This window comes from Corvus hawaiiensis, chromosome 11 (assembly GCF_020740725.1).
Source record: "Corvus hawaiiensis isolate bCorHaw1 chromosome 11, bCorHaw1.pri.cur, whole genome shotgun sequence".
NCBI classification, from domain to species: Eukaryota; Metazoa; Chordata; class Aves; order Passeriformes; family Corvidae; genus Corvus; species Corvus hawaiiensis.
The window spans coordinates 22157363-22174524 of NC_063223.1; the positions used below are offsets into that span (position 1 = coordinate 22157363).

The window sequence follows — 17162 nt, forward strand, 5'->3', positions numbered from 1 at the left end:
ATCCAGGATGCGTTTGGAGCACCACAGCAGAAACGGCAGAGCTGCCACACCTGCAACTGCAAATAAACGCAGCGACCTGCACTTGCCACCCTGCTGTTCTACACAAATCGAGTCTTGCTGTTAAAACCTTACTCCCAGAAGCAAGCAAAACCCACTGGAAAATACACAATTCGATCACGTGGACTACATCACTTAAAAGCCTGAATGAATAAAGAATACTTATGTAAACATACTGTTTATTAATTATCAGTTCTAACTCCTAGCTCTGAACTCTACCAAGAAAACGCTTTTCTCATTTACAAGTGACTCAAGACCAGCACTTTGTTTACCCTCATCGGCTATGTGCACTGCAGCATTTCAGTACACAAGATGACCATATTCTATTAAACTGTAAAAGGTCAGTACACACTGCTGCAATAAAATCAACTTTGTGTAAAACAGATGACATTTATAGTACAAACACAATATTCAAGTCACTAAAGGAATAAACGTGCGCCAGCTGCTTTTCAAAGCAAAAGCGTTGTTTACAAAAAAACAGCGCACGCAGCAAGAGCCAGCAGAGCTCAGAGAATTATTCACAGAACTTGGGCCAAAGGAGACTTTCTTTTCAGAAAAAGTAAGAACATCACTAAACATGGGTTACCCATACAGAATAAATTCTATCTACTTCATGCTGTCTCAAAAGCCGTGAGCTAATTCACAGTCACTGCTAACATACCATGTTAATTTAAAAGTTAGACTTTTTAGCCAAGTCCCTACTGCTACATCAACTCCTCTCTCAATTAATTTGTAGAGCTGACCAAATGTTTCCACAACCTTATTCAATACACAGCGGATATTATTTCATACCAGAAAATAGCAAAGAGTTTTGTATAAGCAACTACACAAAATCAATCAAACCTGGTACAATGTAGATGTAAACATCTGTTTACAAATTAAACTTAAGTGAAACTTACTGAAATCATGCTTCAATCATCATGCTTGAAATCTGGGAAATCACAAGTTTTCATCTTGTTTTGATGACTTTTGTTGCTTCCCCAAATAAAGATAATTTTGACTTACACAATTTGATGGCTTTATTATAAATAGAACTCTAAATACTGTTTTTCGTTACACACTCCTTAGATTTCAGTGCTTCTAATTTAGAAGATGATCCAGGAACTTATTTCTTACAACACAATCATCCTTTTCAATCATTCATTTCTACCTGAATTGCCATGAAAGTTTTGGAAACGCAGCCGCACAAACCCCATTATCTTCATTCCCTGGGCATCTGGTGTTAGGTGATTGTGGCAGCCAACTGCCCTGCCCCTCCTCCAGAACTCTGGGGTATCTCTCATTTCAACTAAAGTTAAGCAGAGGCACAAAGAATAGGACGTTCCCACAGGATATTGAAATAGGAAGGCAAAGTACGAAGGAATTCCTTGCTCTCCATCAGCCAGGGCATCACAGCAGGAGCACATCACCACATAAGGAGCCCAAATCCACGGAAATCCCTCCCTCCTGCCCAGCTGGCAGCCCAGGGAGGCAGGACAAGAACGTGACAACATGGGAAGGGGAGGAGGAGAACAACCGGGGAGTGTTTAAAGCAAGAGCAGAGGGGTGCTGGAGGTGTGACAGAGGTGTGGCAAAGGGAACGACTCTGGCAGCACAGAAAAGGACAGAGTGTACAGCAGAGACCCAAATACCACCCTGCACTGAATTCGACTGTGCAAGTTCATTTGCTCTACTAACTTAATTAGCAGTATAAAAACAATTTAAACATCCTGTATCCAGAACACAGAAGTGAGTGCATCAACTCAACTCCTGCACTCAATCTTGACTGAAGGCTCCTTTACATAAAACAATTCAACCTAACAGCTTTTGGTTCCCATCTCCTACAGGAGCTTGGAAACCAACAGCTCTGAATTTAATGTTTTCCAGCAAGGAAAACTCGGTTTTCTTCTCAACTCCTGGTTTTCCAACAGTGCAAAGAACCACATAAATAATCTGGGGGGAGGAGGGGAGTACATGTCCCAGAAGAAATTACTGCTGATTTAGCGTACCAAGAAGTGCTGACCAATGATTTCCATGGGTCATGTTTGTGGTTTAGAAAATGAGTTATTTTAATAAGACGTAGTAAGTTCAGGCCCTTGAGACAGCAGTGACTTCATATGTAATTTGAACAGAATGCACTGTTGGTTAAGAATAAAAAATGGAAAAGGAATTCAACTGGAAAAAAAATGTTTAGATCTTCTTTGGAAAAAAGAAAAAACAGGCATTTTTTCTTCCACTTCCAGCTTTTCTTTCAAAGCAGGTTAATCAGCAGTGTTGCACAATAAGTTGTTCAGTCCTGAAGATAATAAGAATAGCAACAAACCATATGAAAAACATATTCCAGGTCTCTGAAAGCATCAATGCTCCAACCCAATGATGCTACTTCACTTCTGATTTAATAATCTAAGATTAAATTGCTTAGTACATTAATCAGTCACCATATTCATTTCATGAGCATACACAGAGATCCCTACCTCTTTCATGATTAATTGCAGCCTTAGGGTTTGCCTGCAGAAAATTCTCATTAAGACAAACCAAACTAAAGCCACTTCCATTCTGAGTGGGTGTCCCCAGAAGAGATTTAAGAGAATTGCCTGGAATTAACTCTCACATTCATCAACTCAATCTCTCCTTCTGCACCAACACTGCAGACATGTCATGAAGAATAAGCATGCCCATTCCAATGATATCCTAGTTCAGCACAATGCAGTGATCCTTTAGGCAATATCTGGAGCTGGGTTTTTCAGAAACATTAAAATAAAAGACATTTTCAGATATTTTAACTTGGCTTCAGTTTTGGAAAGATTCTGAGTTTTACACCACTACAGAGCCTCCTGTTTTGCACACCTACAACCTCCAGCTGCAGCTGGAACACACACTGTGCTGCAGCAATCCCACTGCAACTGGCTCTGCAGTCTCACTGGCCAGCTAAGGTCCCTGCATTTATGGATGTCACTTCAAGGCTAGGAAGAAAAACAATTCTACACAAGTCATTTGGCCTGTCACAGGCAAGATGAAGAAGGCACAGCAGTGGGACAGGCAGGTTATTGGTGTGTGCAGTCAGGCTGGAGATAAAGAGAGGCAGGACAGAGCACAGGGCTGGAGCCCGGGCTCTGCAGGAACACCACTGCTACCTGGTAAGGCTGAACAGCTTACAAGAAATCCCGACACAAAACAATCTCCTGCTAGCAAATTCTAACTGAATTTCAGTTACAAAAAATAATCAAGCAAGCAATTCAAACCCAAGAATGCCCGAGCAGAAAGAATCCAGTTGTGCTGATACACCTGAAGGCTTTTTCTACTCCCAGTTCAGCAGACTATGGATCACAGTAACAGGAGGGTCAGGGAGCCCCGCTGGAAGCGCAGGAGTGACAAAGCTACAGCATCACAGCGGGGACCCGAGGAGACCGGGCCAGCACAGCCACGGCTGTGGCCAGGGCACAGTTCCAGCTGTGCGGGATGCTCATCCTCCCCTGCACAGGGCACGGCTCCAGCTGTGCGGGATGCCCGCTCTCACTCTCCCTGCACAGGGCACGGCTCCAGGGCTGCGGGATGCCCGCTCTCACTCTCCCTGCACAGGGCACGGCTCCAGGGCTGCGGGATGCCCGCTCTCACTCTCCCTGCACAGGGCACGGCTCCAGGGCTGCGGGATGCTCTCCCCGGGCGGTGCGGGCCCACCCGCGCGGCTCCGCGCTGGCGCTGACAGGCGGCGGCCACAACCCAGTCCCGCTCCCCCCGACCCTCGGGCACCCTCGCCCCGCCCCGGCCCTCCCGGCACCGTCCCCGCGGCGGGAGCCCCGGCCTGGCCCGGGCGATCCGGCCGCGAAGCTCCGCGGGCCCGAAGCCGCCCGGTTCTCCTCCTCCTTCGCCAGTGTCTGCCGGAGCCGAGCGGCCACCCGCCCTTACGGCCAAGGCGGCGGCCGGGTCAGCGCGCCCGGGGCCGAGCCCGGAGCGGCGCCAGCGCGGAACGGAGCACTGAAAAGAGCGGAAATACGGGGAGCGGTTCTCCCGCTCGCCCCCGGCACTCCTCGGCCACCCGTACCTGTGTGCCGGGCCCCTGGCGGGTCCCCCGCGCCCCGGTCCCGCCCGGCGCCGCTCGTTCCGCGCCTCAGAGAAAATGGCGGCCCCGCGCCCAGGCAGACATTTATCCCCGCCCATCGCCCGCTCGGCGCTCGACGCCGTCCCTGCGCCCGTCTGCCCGGCCGCTCCCGCCTCCCCGCCTAGCGGGGGGAGCGCCGAGCTGCCGATCGGCCGCTCCGCCCCGCCGCCATTTGGGAGCGGCTGAGACGCCGCGGGCTCGGCTGAGGGAGGAGGGAGGGAAGGAGGAGATCCCGATGGGATCCCGATGGGATCCCGCCGCCGCTGCGCCTCCAGCGCTGCCCGCGACCCGGCCTGGGAGTGCGGGATGAGCGTAGCCGCTGCGCCGGGGGCTGGAGCGGGCGCTGATGGGGCGGCAGAGCCGGCTCCCCTCAGGCAACCGCAGCGCTGCCGCCTCACAGCAACCCCCCGCCCTCCGCTCCCAGAGCCGGCCGCCTCCCTGCACCCGCACCAGCCCTGCCTCGGCTGAGTCCCTCAGTAGTTTGATAATTAATTAGCTAATTAATTAAGCGGGGCGCATCGGCAGCGCGTCAGCCCCGATGTGTGGGCACCGGCACCGGCTGGGTCCGACACCCGCATCGGCCGCGCTGCCGGAGCAGAGCCCCTGAGCCCTGAGCTGAGCTGAGCAAACCCTGCCCTACCTCTGCCAGCCCAGCCCTGCCTTACCTGGGCAAAGCAAGCTCTGTCCTACCTGTGCAAAGCAAACCCTGGCTCTGAAGGGAGCAGGCAGCAATTCCCAAGGGGCGGTACGTGCTGAGGGGTGGGGTGTGAGCTGCTGGGAAAGGTATCTGGGGAGAAATAAAAAAAAATAAATAAAAAAAAAGTAGCGTGCAAGCTCTTTTCCTGGAGGAGACAGCGACCAGCTGTCAGGCAGCAATCCCTGTGTTACTCAGCACAGCGTCCATGGAAAAGTAGGGATACCAAAGGGCTCTGCTCGCTGTTAGCTCGCTTATTTTAGCTCTGAAAACATACAGAATGGCACATCAAAATAGTAAACAAATTATCACCCCAAAATACAGCTTCTCGGGATAGCCATTGCAGAGGAAAACATTTCTCCTAGGACTGTTTTTACAGAGCATTACACGTTTGCATTTACAGTCACGTAAGTTACATTAAGTAAGTTAATTAAATTAGCGTTACTCTAAAAAAGAGCCTCCAGCAAAATTCTCAGCCTTATTTTGGATTTCTCTGCGGAAGAAGGTTCTGATAGAAACCAAAACCCGAGTTCAGCTGAAGTCACGTTAACCTCAGAGAGGCATAGCAAGGACAAGGAAAAAGCAGCACTGTTGGGTTTGCCTCTCCTAAGCACCAAATAAGAAAATAACCCCAAAACACAGAGAGTCCTAAGGCACTGGTGACCTCCAGGAAGAGGTGGGGTTGCCAAGTCATAGGGGATTGAAATGGGGATGGCAACCAGGAGCTCTGGAAGGCTGGAACAGAAGTTTCCATGTCTCTAGAATACCATGATTCCCACATACTCTGAAAGTGACCACTGATTCCAGTCTAATAATGCCTTCAATTTAGAGGACATTGCTAAAAGAAATACTTAAGCTTTTGTAGCACTCTTTTACGAGACAAACCACATGGAAATGCCAGCTATTAAAAGATCTTATTCTCTTATTTTCCTCTTCCCTGTTGCCATGGGCTCAGACCTACCAAAATGCCAAATCCAGACCAAGGTGGTATCCACCAACGGCAAAATTTAAAATCTGAATCTTTCTTTTCGAATTCTTATAGAGTAACTTTTCAATGTCACATTTAAACTGAACAAGTCCCGTGATGCACAGACCCAGTTTATTTATGCAACTTTAACAGGAGTCATATCCATATGTCTGACTGCAAAACTCGGCCCAGGAGAAAAAAATACAGAACTACACTCAAAGCAGTGTGAACAATAAATATTCACATGGTTTTAGACTAAGCATGTCCATGTAATATGGTCGAGTAGTACAGATTCTAGCAAAATATGCAAAAGGATCTTAAAATACTGTAATATAAAATATAAGTACAATGAGGAGCTTGAAAAGAAAGAGGGAAAGAAGACAGGAAAAACCACCTCAAGAAAAGGAGGTTTCGACAAAGACCTTTCATAAAGTTTTAAACTTCTTTTAAAAGACTAGAACAGGGCTGTAGTCATGGAGCAAATAAACACAGATCTGTAGGAAAGCAAGCCAAATTTCGAGTTAAACAATGCAGCACATGCAAAGAAAGACAATAATTGCAAGAAAGAAACAGAAAAGCAAACAAGGAAACTGAAACATTACAGCACTGAAGTAGAAGGGAAATGAAAACTGAACAGACTGTCCAAAATAAACTGAAAATTACCAGCATTCTTCCCGAGGTTGATCTGGTTTATGTTTGGGATTAGATGTCTAAAGTGTGAATGTCCAGGTATTAGACTTTCATTTGTCCAGGCATATAATCAGATCTTACATTTCCACTCTCTGGGGTGTCTTCTACCTGCACAAAAAGCAGCCTGAGGCGTGATTAGGAGGAAAACGAGAACCACTGGGCTTTAGGCCCAGTGACAGCACCATTCTTTGGAGGTGTGAGGCCAGTCTGCCTGGTGGTTGTAGCCCTGGGGATTAATTCCCTTTCCTCCAGTGGGTTTGTCACACAGGCAAAGCCATCCCAGCCTCATGGACCTCAGCTTCCTCCCAGTCCAAAATGGGAGGGATGATCCCCATCTTTGAGAAGAGTTTTCACATTGCCTGCTGGAAAGGAGCATGGAAAAGTGAAACCTTTCCTTATTTGTGGTGTTTCCATTTGCAATATTCCTGTGTTCCCAGTCTACTTGGCTGTCATTACTTGGGGATTCTCCAAAAAATATCAAATGTTTGAAGTGGCACCACATAACCTTAATTGTACCCTTAATACCTATAAGCCTCAGAAGAATGAGCAGCAAAAATTAGGAGTGGAATGCTGTCTGGAAAAAAGAAGAAATGCATATACTCACTTTATTATGGAATTTTGGGTATCAAATCTTACTTCCTTCCTCCTCAAACCAAGGACTGCTATAGACAAACTTTGCCATTTTATCCAGGGTGCTTCCCTCTGAGCCACAGTCAAAGCATTGTCCTTCTGCAAGGTTTGGTTATGCTGCAAATTATTCTCTTACTCCTGCATAATTTTTTTTTTTTTTTAACTAAGAGAACATTGCTTAGGAAAAAATTTAAGTCAAGTTAGATACAAAAGAAGTCCAGCATACAGAGACCATGAAGAAAGTGGCCTTGAACAAATCAAGCATTAGCAACCTAAAAGAGAAGCCAAATAAGGCATCCCTTATTCGTATGATGATGCATAAACTATTTATATTTTATCATCCAGCTGAAAGACTTTATTATTTTCCCGTGTCACTGAAGTGTTCAAGGGAGTGGAATATAATTTTTAGTTTGGGTTTTTCATGCACTGAGAATTTAAATTGCATAAATTGCCTTACAACAACAGGACATCTTATATATGAAGCTGTTAACAGTGCAGTACACTTGTTTTGCTGGAGTGAAAACCATTATTTTTGTTGCTTTGTCCTGCACGAATTGTCAACTTTTTACTTTATCCATATCCAGCTAAAGGTGGTTGCTGTTGGGCTGGTTGCAGTGCTTGCCTTTCTCACCCTGTCCAGCAGCTCTTCAGCCAAATCTTGGGAGTCTCTCTATTCCACATGAAAATAACACCTGACTTCCCATAGGTACCACACAACAGTCAGCTCCTTCCAAAAGCTTCCCTTTTTATCTAATTGGTGATAAATGAAGCTTGCAGTGACTTTGTTACTTCCCTGACAGGCTGGATTCTGGAAGCAGATCCACTGAAGCCAGCCAGGCTCTGTGCAGGTCTGTGTATCCCCAACCCCCAGGACTGCCCAATGAATCTTCATGCCGGTGTAAGGTGGAGCCATGCACACAGGACAGGCTGATACACCTCACACGTACTGAAGTGGGAAGGAATGACAGCACAGATGGCTTCAATTCACTTTATTTACTTCCAGGGGAAATTCAGTTTGAGTACTTTAAGTTACCAAGAGCTGTCCTGCAAAGTTCTTCTGTTACATTTTACACCCCCAGCTGAAGTCACTGGGCCATGGTTGCCTTCACAATGCTGCCAACAAGTTTTGCCTCATCTGTTCACTGCTTTATTCTGTATAGAAATTGAAGTTAGTATCTTCATTTTTTCCCTTTCTTTTCACTGCTTTAATGCTTTCATTTAAGAAACACGTTTATCTAAAAATCACTATTCCATAGAGGACTATTGTCCTCTATTGTATATTCTTTTAGAATTAATTCCATCTCTTTACTATATCTATTAGGTGTTCATACTTATATGGTGTCTTTCTATAAAATTAAGATTAAATATGTTGGATGAAAACATCAATTATGTAGCTTTTCAATACCAGTTGGTGTGGGAACACTTCAGAATAAAATTGAAACAGCTTTTCATTACGCCTTGCAGTAATTAAATTATTCTGAGTGCAGCTCTATAAACAGTAAACAGCAACCTCCTGCTGAAAAAATAAAGTTATATTAGCCCTTCCTCACTGATAATCTTACATGAAAGATTCTTAGAATTTTCAACAAACTCTCCAGCAGTTTCCAGTCCTGCATTAGCTGCTGCTGTCATTTATGGTATTGCAGATATCCAGTGTCTCTGGCCTTGTTCTGTGCAGTGCAGCAGAGCATTGCTGGCTCTCCAATTTCAGTGAAATGCAATTTGCTTCTAGGAAAATTCAGAGGCACTGCTCTCCCCCAGCCAGTTCTCTCAGGCTCCTCTCCAGACAGGCTGAGCTAAGCGGCTTTCCTGAATTTTAGATAGTCATTTGCAGCACTTATGACCAAGATTTAACTTTCTCCTGGTGTGACAAGAAGCTGTGACATGCAAGAATGCTGCTCAGAGCTTTGAAACCTGAGATGTCAAGTGCAGGTCCTGCTCACAAACCATTTTCCCTCATGACCCAGCCCCTGTCCTCTGAGTCCTCTGCTGTTCCACACCTTGGTGCCCCCATTTGTTTGTACAGACCAGCTGAGAAAAATCAAATAGAAAATATCCCTGAAGCCACATGGCTTCAAAGTGCTCTCTGTGAAGCTGTGGCTGACAGGTACAGATGTATTTTATCAGTTATGACCATAACTGGTTTTTCCCCATAGCTGGGAATGTGTTGGAGGAATAGCAGTTAAATTCCAAATAATTTTGGAAAGGATTGAGAGTCTGGGTAAATCTCCTTTCAGAACATAGGAAGTTTCAAAGAGCACAAGACAAATGCACCAGGTTAATTGGGATAGCACTGGGTACTGAGAATATCAAAGCATGGAAATAATTTTAGAATAATGTTTTATAAATTTCATGTGGAGATGCTGAACTGATGAGTGCCACCTGCACAGTGAATAAAAAGTCAGTCTGAATAAGCATTATTTGAGATCCAAAAAGAGGAAAATATTTTAAAAAATTTAAAATCTAGGCTATAATTTGTGTCTATTTAAACAGTCATTCCTACTGCAGAGACAATAAATACAGCACTTTGATTTACACATGTATTCTATTTTTGAAACCTAACCAAACTGGTTTATTTGGTTTATTTTGACTTTCTGAAAAAGTCTAACCACAACAAAATCTCTTCAGAGCTAGGTACTGCAGTTTAAAAATAACAAAGCATAAATAGCTCTTTCCTGACAAACATTTTTAGAACCCAGCCTGAACATACCCTAAAAACCTCTTCTGCAGCAGAGCAATTACACCTGATAGAGAGCTACATAAAGGATTTATCATCTTATTTAGTGTGGCATTAAGCTGTGCATTGACAATTTCTCGTGGTAAATGAACTCCATTCAATATTTAGTCTCTCTACAAGCAGAAGAATTGCAGTTGTTCATTGTAATAATGTACAGGATGACAACAAAATTTCATTTTTCTGTGAGGAATCATGAGTGTGGAATGAGTAGTGACAGGGTAAGATAGGAGGCTGTGCACACATGTATCGGACTGTAGCTGAAAAACACACAAACCTTCCTTTATCTCTTCACGAATCGTATTTGTTCTGTCTCTTCATCAAAAAGCCCAAGTGGTTTTTTCTGCTCTCCCTGTGATGTGTTTGTGTTGTGCACAGAAACCCTCACTGCTGCCCTGCCGCCGTCACTCTCGGCTTTTATCAAAGGCAGATTCCAGAGACAAGGAAACCCAAAGCAGCCAGTGAATCCATCCAACTGCTCTGCAGCTCTGCTGTTCCCAGATAACACACACGAATTAGCATGTGGGTATAAGGTCATAAATACCTGCACCACTCAAAGGTTCATGTAGGCAGCAAGAAGACAAAAGTCCATTTTAGCCATGTGCCTGCATTCATGCGCTGAGAGAAATGCAACTCTCATTAACTGGATTCTGGTACAAAAAAGCAATGCAAAATAAGAAAAAAAAAGCTATCTTGCTTTCAGCTGCAGCCTATTTATCCATTGTCTTTCAAGTTCATCTCAAACATTCAGATAAACAAAGATAGGTGATCAAAGGGCTGCGTTACTTTTGGCAATACACCCCTGCTGTAGCCGGCCTTTGATTCTTGTCCTCCGTGTCCTATAGAGCAATTTGTGCTTTGAGGGCTAGGACAATTAAAACTCATGTTGCAAGCACCTGCCTTCAGCAGCAGCTCACTCAGGAAAATGTGCCAGCAGGGCAGGATTTTGGTCATGCAGCTGATGAGGCTTGGTGGCTGCACAAGGGTAGGTTCCTCCCAGCCCTGTCCAGAGCACGGAGCCGGCAGAGCTCCACTGAGCTGCACAGGGGGACATTTCCCTCTGGGCTGATGGACACATCCCTCACAGGGGCCAGCACTGTTCTGTCCCAGCACAAGGCACTGGGAGATTCCCCCTGGGAAGCTCTAACATGGTACACCAGTGTAGCTACGCTATGTTTTAAAAACTTGCACATGGATATGGCTCGTTTGGTGTCTGATTATAAAGGTGAGGGATGTTTTTGTCAGATGTTTCATTTGCTGAGGCCTTTTTTGCTGTTGCACATTCATTTCTCAGACTGGACATCGGTAATCAGGTTGATTATATACATCAGGACATGCTTCTGCTACAACACAAAAGTCTACTGAACTATGATTAAAGCCTCCAATACAAGATGTTCACTTTGGTCTTATTTTTGAAAGAACTTCTTTTTTAATTTCTTTTTGCAAGATAATAAAAACCCAAAACAATGCTATGAGCAAAACAAGTAAATTACTTGAGCAGTAATTAGCAAAGACATCAGGCCAAAGGAATGCAAACATACAAGTCTCCTGCTGGAGCTCAGTGCAGGAGCCCAGTGTGCTGCGTTAGGAGATTTGTTCAATCTCAGCAACTGCAGAGAAATGAGTGTGGACATGTCTGCTTGTACCTGAGTACTTTTAATACTTTGGAGATACACATCTAATACTCACAGGTATTCACATTCATTTATTCAGACATTCCTCACCCTCAAACCTATTTCTGTTGGAGACAGAAGCTTTGCATTAGCAACAAATTATGCAAGGCTTTCTTCTGCCCTCCCTATAAATGGAACTGTGACATAAGGACTTGAGTAACTGCTGGAACATTATTGCTGAGACATCCATTTAATTTGATAGCGAGGCCAAAAAATACCCAAAAAAGCAAAATCTAAGCCAAGCTGAAGCCTTTGCTTTTCATAAAGTAAGTATTTGTAACTTAGAATAACTGATTCTATGTTCACACGCTAACTTCTAGCATAAAAGGTTCTTTTTCCCTCTTATCACATAAAATGCTGAATAGATGGAAAGGAATAGCAATGTTTTGTTGCCAGTGTGTAATAATGCATTTACTGATAATTCCAACTTGGGGTTTGATGGCTTCAGCATCCCCCCATTTCAGTTCTTACACAGATCCCATGCTATCACCTTCATTCTGAGCAGTGTCGCTGCAGTGGCACAGGCACTGGGGCTCTCTGGTGGCTCTGGAATTGCAGGAAAGCCAAGGCTCTGCTGAGAGAAGGAGGGTGAAACTCCGAGGCGTTGTTGCCATCTGGGGAGCTTCAGGGCTGAGACATCTCCCCAGGACACACCTGACAGATACACCTCTTTCAAGGCTGTCTTTTGAGAATAAACCCCGGTGGATTTTTTCCTCCTCTTGTGAAAACCTTATTCTTGTGGATGAGGAACAGTGTGACCAGAGATATGTTGGTGCAGGCAATCTTCTGATGCTTCGCCCCAGCACTCTCTGGGGAAATTATCTAACTTCTTGTAGCTTTCAGACTTCAAGATTGGCTATTTTTACTAAATATTTGGGTGAAACATTCAGTACAAAGCAATAAATTATTTCCTCAAGAAATGGATTTTGATATACCAAGTTTTCAAGTAGGATCACGCTTTTGGCTGACAAGAATGCAAGCAAAATTATTTGCCTTCTTTTTTCCCCCTCTTCCTCTTCACTTACCTTTTGAAAACAGTCAACTGCACTTTTTCTTAAAGAAGTATTGATGGTTGTAGACATAGTTTTGTTCAAAATAAAAATTGCATGCTTTATAAGCAAATTTAATAATATTTTAACTATAATATGCAGTATATGTATTATTATAAATTAAATATATTATAAAATGAAATAAATTGTCACTCCTGCTTTTCTTATACCTAGGATAGTTCAGGATATTTCCATTACAACCAAATGCCTAAATTCAGATTTTTAGGTCTATCAGAGTAAAGTGTATTATTGAGATTGTATAAAACAGAGCTACTCAAGAGGAATTCCCATTTCTGGAGCAACCTTAGGAAGTCTTTGAGTAAAGATAAGAAATAGGATCCATTCTCATATTTGACACAACAAAATATCATGGATTTATTTAGTTTAATGTAATGTAGTTCACTTGAGTATTTAACTTAAGCACGTGGAAAATCCTAGTTTCTCTTAGGAATAGGAAATAGACTCAAGTGAATAAAAGTCTTTGGTTACTTTTCCTGGTAGCTTTTTGTTGCTTGTTTTTGCAGGAAGTTGAGAATTCTCTGAGGAAAGCTCCGAGCTGTTTGTGTGGCTTTGTGAGTAATGGAAAGAATTTACACAAAATATGCCACTGCTGTGTAGTGATATGGAACAATAAATAATGAAATAGGCGAGAGGTAGGAACTGCTCAGACTCCCTTTCTGTAAGATCTCTTTTCCTAGAGGAAGGTGCGACTGCTGCAGAACAGCTCACATGAAACAGTTGGGATGATAATTGCCAAGGAAGCCTGCTGTGGAATTTGGCAAGCAGCCAAGATGTCCTAATCACCTTTACTTTGCAGTTTTCGGTCTGAAAGCACTACTTGGAAGTAGCTGGTATTGTAGAATTTACTAATCCTGAGTAAATGGGATTGTTCTGCTGCAGCAGAAACCTGGGCAGGCTTTCAAAGAATAACAACATATTGAAAATATTATTTTGTAAAAGACTTGACAAAGATATAAAATCCTAGGTAGCCGAAGTTGAACAGTATTGTAAAGAATCCTTTATGCAGGCTGTTAAAATTAACAATTATTTTCTTATGAAAATTGGTAGTTTTCCATTCAATATTGCGTTCCTCACTGAAAGAACAGCAGTTCCAAGAAAACTTTTATCACAGAAGGCAAGAGTACAGAATTATCCTTCCACAGTGACTGAATGCAGTAGAAAACTTTCAAAGCAGCAGGCCCTATAAATACTGTTCTTGCCACAACTATTTACTACAAGGCATAACAGCCCTGGTCTTCATTAGCATTCTCAAATTAATGAATGTCATTAGGAAAGGCAGTGTGTCCCAGGGAAGCAGCTGTTGATGTGCCATGCAGTTCCTTCAGTTCCACCAACACCAACCTTCAAACAGCCTCAACTGCTGGATTTTTAAGCTTCCCCTGGGCTTGGTATTCTGTATTCAGCATTCGGGATTGAGGGGGGTGCCTTTCCATTCAGAGAACTCACAGAATTAAGCTAAAAAAGCTTGGCGAGTTATTCTTACTAGACTCACGCTATCAGACGGATTAACTGAGTCAGGCTTCGTATTTCCTCAGAGAACATTTCAATTTTTGGCTTAATTTCCAGGCACAAGCTTTCCCTTCCAGCAGCAGCGGTGTGAGTGTAACCTCCTCCCGAGTGATGCTCTCACAGGTCTGACAGTGCAGACAAGCAGTCCATGGCTCTGTCAAGGGCTCAAGTTTCCCTCTGCAGCAGTGTGAAAACCAGGATTTGCTTAAGACAACATGGAGAAAACCAGGGTTTGGTTAAGTTCTCTGAGCCTCATCTTTCCTTCCGTGAATAAAAAGTAGGAGCAGTGCTATGCTTTAGGGCTGAGGTGCAGTTTAACAGTACAATCGTATCCTGAGTAAATGGGATTGTTCTGCTGCAGCAGAAACCTGGGCAGTCTTTCAAATAAGTTAATATTTTGTAAAACAAGACTCGACGAGGAGCTAAAATCCAAAGGGTGCCAGAGGGACAGCCCCTTTTCCCCTTGCAGCCCCAGCTGCAGCCTCTGCCTCTCGCACCCTGGATCGGCGCTCAGGGCACCGCACCGTGAGTCAGATTTGATGTTTTCCTGACTAACTCCATCGCAGCGCTCCGTGAGCACGGCCGGGGAAGGCTGAGGTGTGCAGGGACTGGAATCTCCCCATCTGGCAGCAGCCCACGGAGCCGAGTTATTGGCTGGGAAACTGCAGCCTGAGCAGCTGGAAACTGATCCCACAAAGAGCAGCTTTTGCATATGCAAAGTAGATCTCAAGGGCCAGCCCTGCTTACTCAGCTGTTTATCGCGCTCACATGAGCAGCAGTATCATGATGTACAGTCAGAGCTCAAGCTGTTAATTCTTTTTTAATCTATTGTTCAAAATCCCATATACATTATAATTAATTTACCTGCCACAGGTATTAGCCTGTTCGAAGAAAGCCCATGTGACTTCTTCAAAAGGTCATAAAAAATAACAGCAGGAGTAAATTGGAAGGCAAGAGAATTTGCTGATAAACAAAATTTTCAAGATGCTTGAAGCTAAAACGCAGCCACTGAAAAAGTGCAATATTAGATGATGAAATAGTAGATTCCACCTTATGCAAGTGGATGCAAAGCAACGGTCTAGGAAAAGACAGCCTGCATTGTGTGTTAGCAGCCAGGGGTTCTGCTTTAGCTCTTGTCAACCAGATAAAGACAGGTGGGATTTACTGGGCAGAGCTCCCTAAAAATGCCAGCTCAGTGCTCAGCAATGGTTAAAACAAGAAACAACATCAGGAGTTTAGGATGGAGGAGAGATGACAACAGAACAGAAGAGAGTATTTACTTAAATTGTAGGATTTAAGGCTGTACCACATTTTGAACACAGCAGGAAGGTCTGTGCACTGCAATTTATGTGTAACAAAATTAAGAGGAAGAGAAAAGGGCACCAGGGATTTGGAGAGATAGAAACCAGCTCCTACATGATAAGCACCTAACTGCATTAGGAGTCTTCAGCTGGGAGAGAAAAGGATGAGAGAAAAAATACAGTTATTTCCATAGGACAAGCACCACTCACATGCCTCTATAGTCATCTTGTAGGGACTGAAAAGATTTGAGTGAGAATTAGAGAAACTCAGAAAGTCAGCACTGTGCTGGGTATTTGTAGATATTCTCTATCAAACCACGACAAATCCAGTGACAGGTGATCAGGAAGGGTGCTGTGTGTGAACAGAAAAGGGTTTTCTCCCACTCTGACTTCCAGTGATGTAGCAATCAATGAAAGGTTTTCCTGAATTGGAGGCTGATTTTCTATTGCTGGGCATTTGAAAGTCTTTTATGCTTTCTCTAAGTTGCCTTTTGGGATTTGTGTTCAGCTTGCTATGATTTTATATTTGAAATACCAGAGCCAAGGGCTTTTAAATTGCCATTTAGAAGCAACTTACACTATGACTTACACAATGACTTCTTGGCAGCTAATATTGCTCCTTGTTCATCCTGTTCAGATTTGGAGGGTAAGATCCCTTTAGTTGTTTTTTGGGTTTTTTGAATTAAAATTTCTAGATTACATTGAGTCTCTAGAATAGCATCTTTAAGCTAAACAACCTGCAAGCATTTTATCCCTTCAGCTGTTACTTCAAAATGCATAGATTGATAAAATCAATATTATTGAAAAATAAGCAATCTATTATTAATATAAATTACTTGTGCATCTCCTAATTTGAAAAGTATTTAGGACACAAGATTTAGGTGCAGATCTGTTCTCCATCTGTTCCATAGTTGTTGGAATCTGGATCTGCTAAGCCAGGACAGCCTAGGCTTTTCAGAATAATTATGGCTCAGCTTTAGTGATGCTCTTGTTCCCTCACAAAATCCTGGAGAGCACATTTTGCCATGCTTGGCCTTTGTTTCATTAAGTAGGATAAACACAGAGTTGCTTCTCCAACACAGAAAAAATACCAATATGACATAAAAACACTTAGAACAGTTTTGACAGTAAAGCAGAAAACCCACATGGTTTAAATTAAAGGGTTAAAAAGCTGTGCTGTGTTTACAAAAATTCTAAAAATAACTTGAAAATCCTTGAAAATGAGAGGTGAATCCCAGAGAAACATCTGGAGTGTCAATTTCTGGAATAAAGGTGCATGAAGAATATAAAAAGATGTTGAACTCAGGGTTTTTGTTTATACAGAGCCTGGCAACACAAAGCCCCATGAAAGTGTGCAATGTGTTTTTAAAAAGCAGGTTTAAAACACATGGGATTTTCATGCCAGATTTCTCACAATTACATAAAATTAAGGGGGGAAAAAAAAGAGGATGGGAAAGAGAAATAACATTTTCCCATGCAGGTATTCTGGGGAGTAGAGCAGACTCCACCCAACGTGGTAAACAGACAGTTTGCAGAAAGCCAGGCTGAAAAGAGAAGTACAATGAGGAACTCTGCAGTCAAAAAAAAAAAAAAAAAATACAGAAGTTCCTCAACTAAATAAATGTTCAGTGCTAAAATTTATCATCGTGATTCTAGGAACTCAGTGATATCACCACAGGCTACAAAAATAGCCACCCAAGGAGTCACATGGAGTGATGTAATGTGAACGTGGAAGAAATCCTTGCTTTTTTTAAACTGA

At 43.4% G+C, this 17162-nt stretch overlaps 1 protein-coding gene across 8 annotated transcripts in view; it reads right to left on the reverse strand.

Moving 5' to 3' along the window:
- RAF1 (Raf-1 proto-oncogene, serine/threonine kinase) overlaps positions 1–17162 on the reverse strand; it is a 65516-nt gene that overhangs the window by 33808 nt on the left and 14546 nt on the right. For 3 of the 8 annotated variants that reach the window (XM_048315779.1, XM_048315776.1, XM_048315772.1), the window contains exon 1: positions 4079–4195. The exons of 1 other annotated variant lie outside the window; for it this stretch is intronic. The gene's annotated coding sequence lies outside the window, so the exon portion shown is untranslated. Of the gene's footprint in view, positions 1–4078; positions 4196–4825; positions 4848–17162 lie in introns of those variants that run through there. 4 more of the 8 variants (XM_048315780.1, XM_048315778.1, XM_048315777.1 and 1 more) reach the window with 2 other exon arrangements.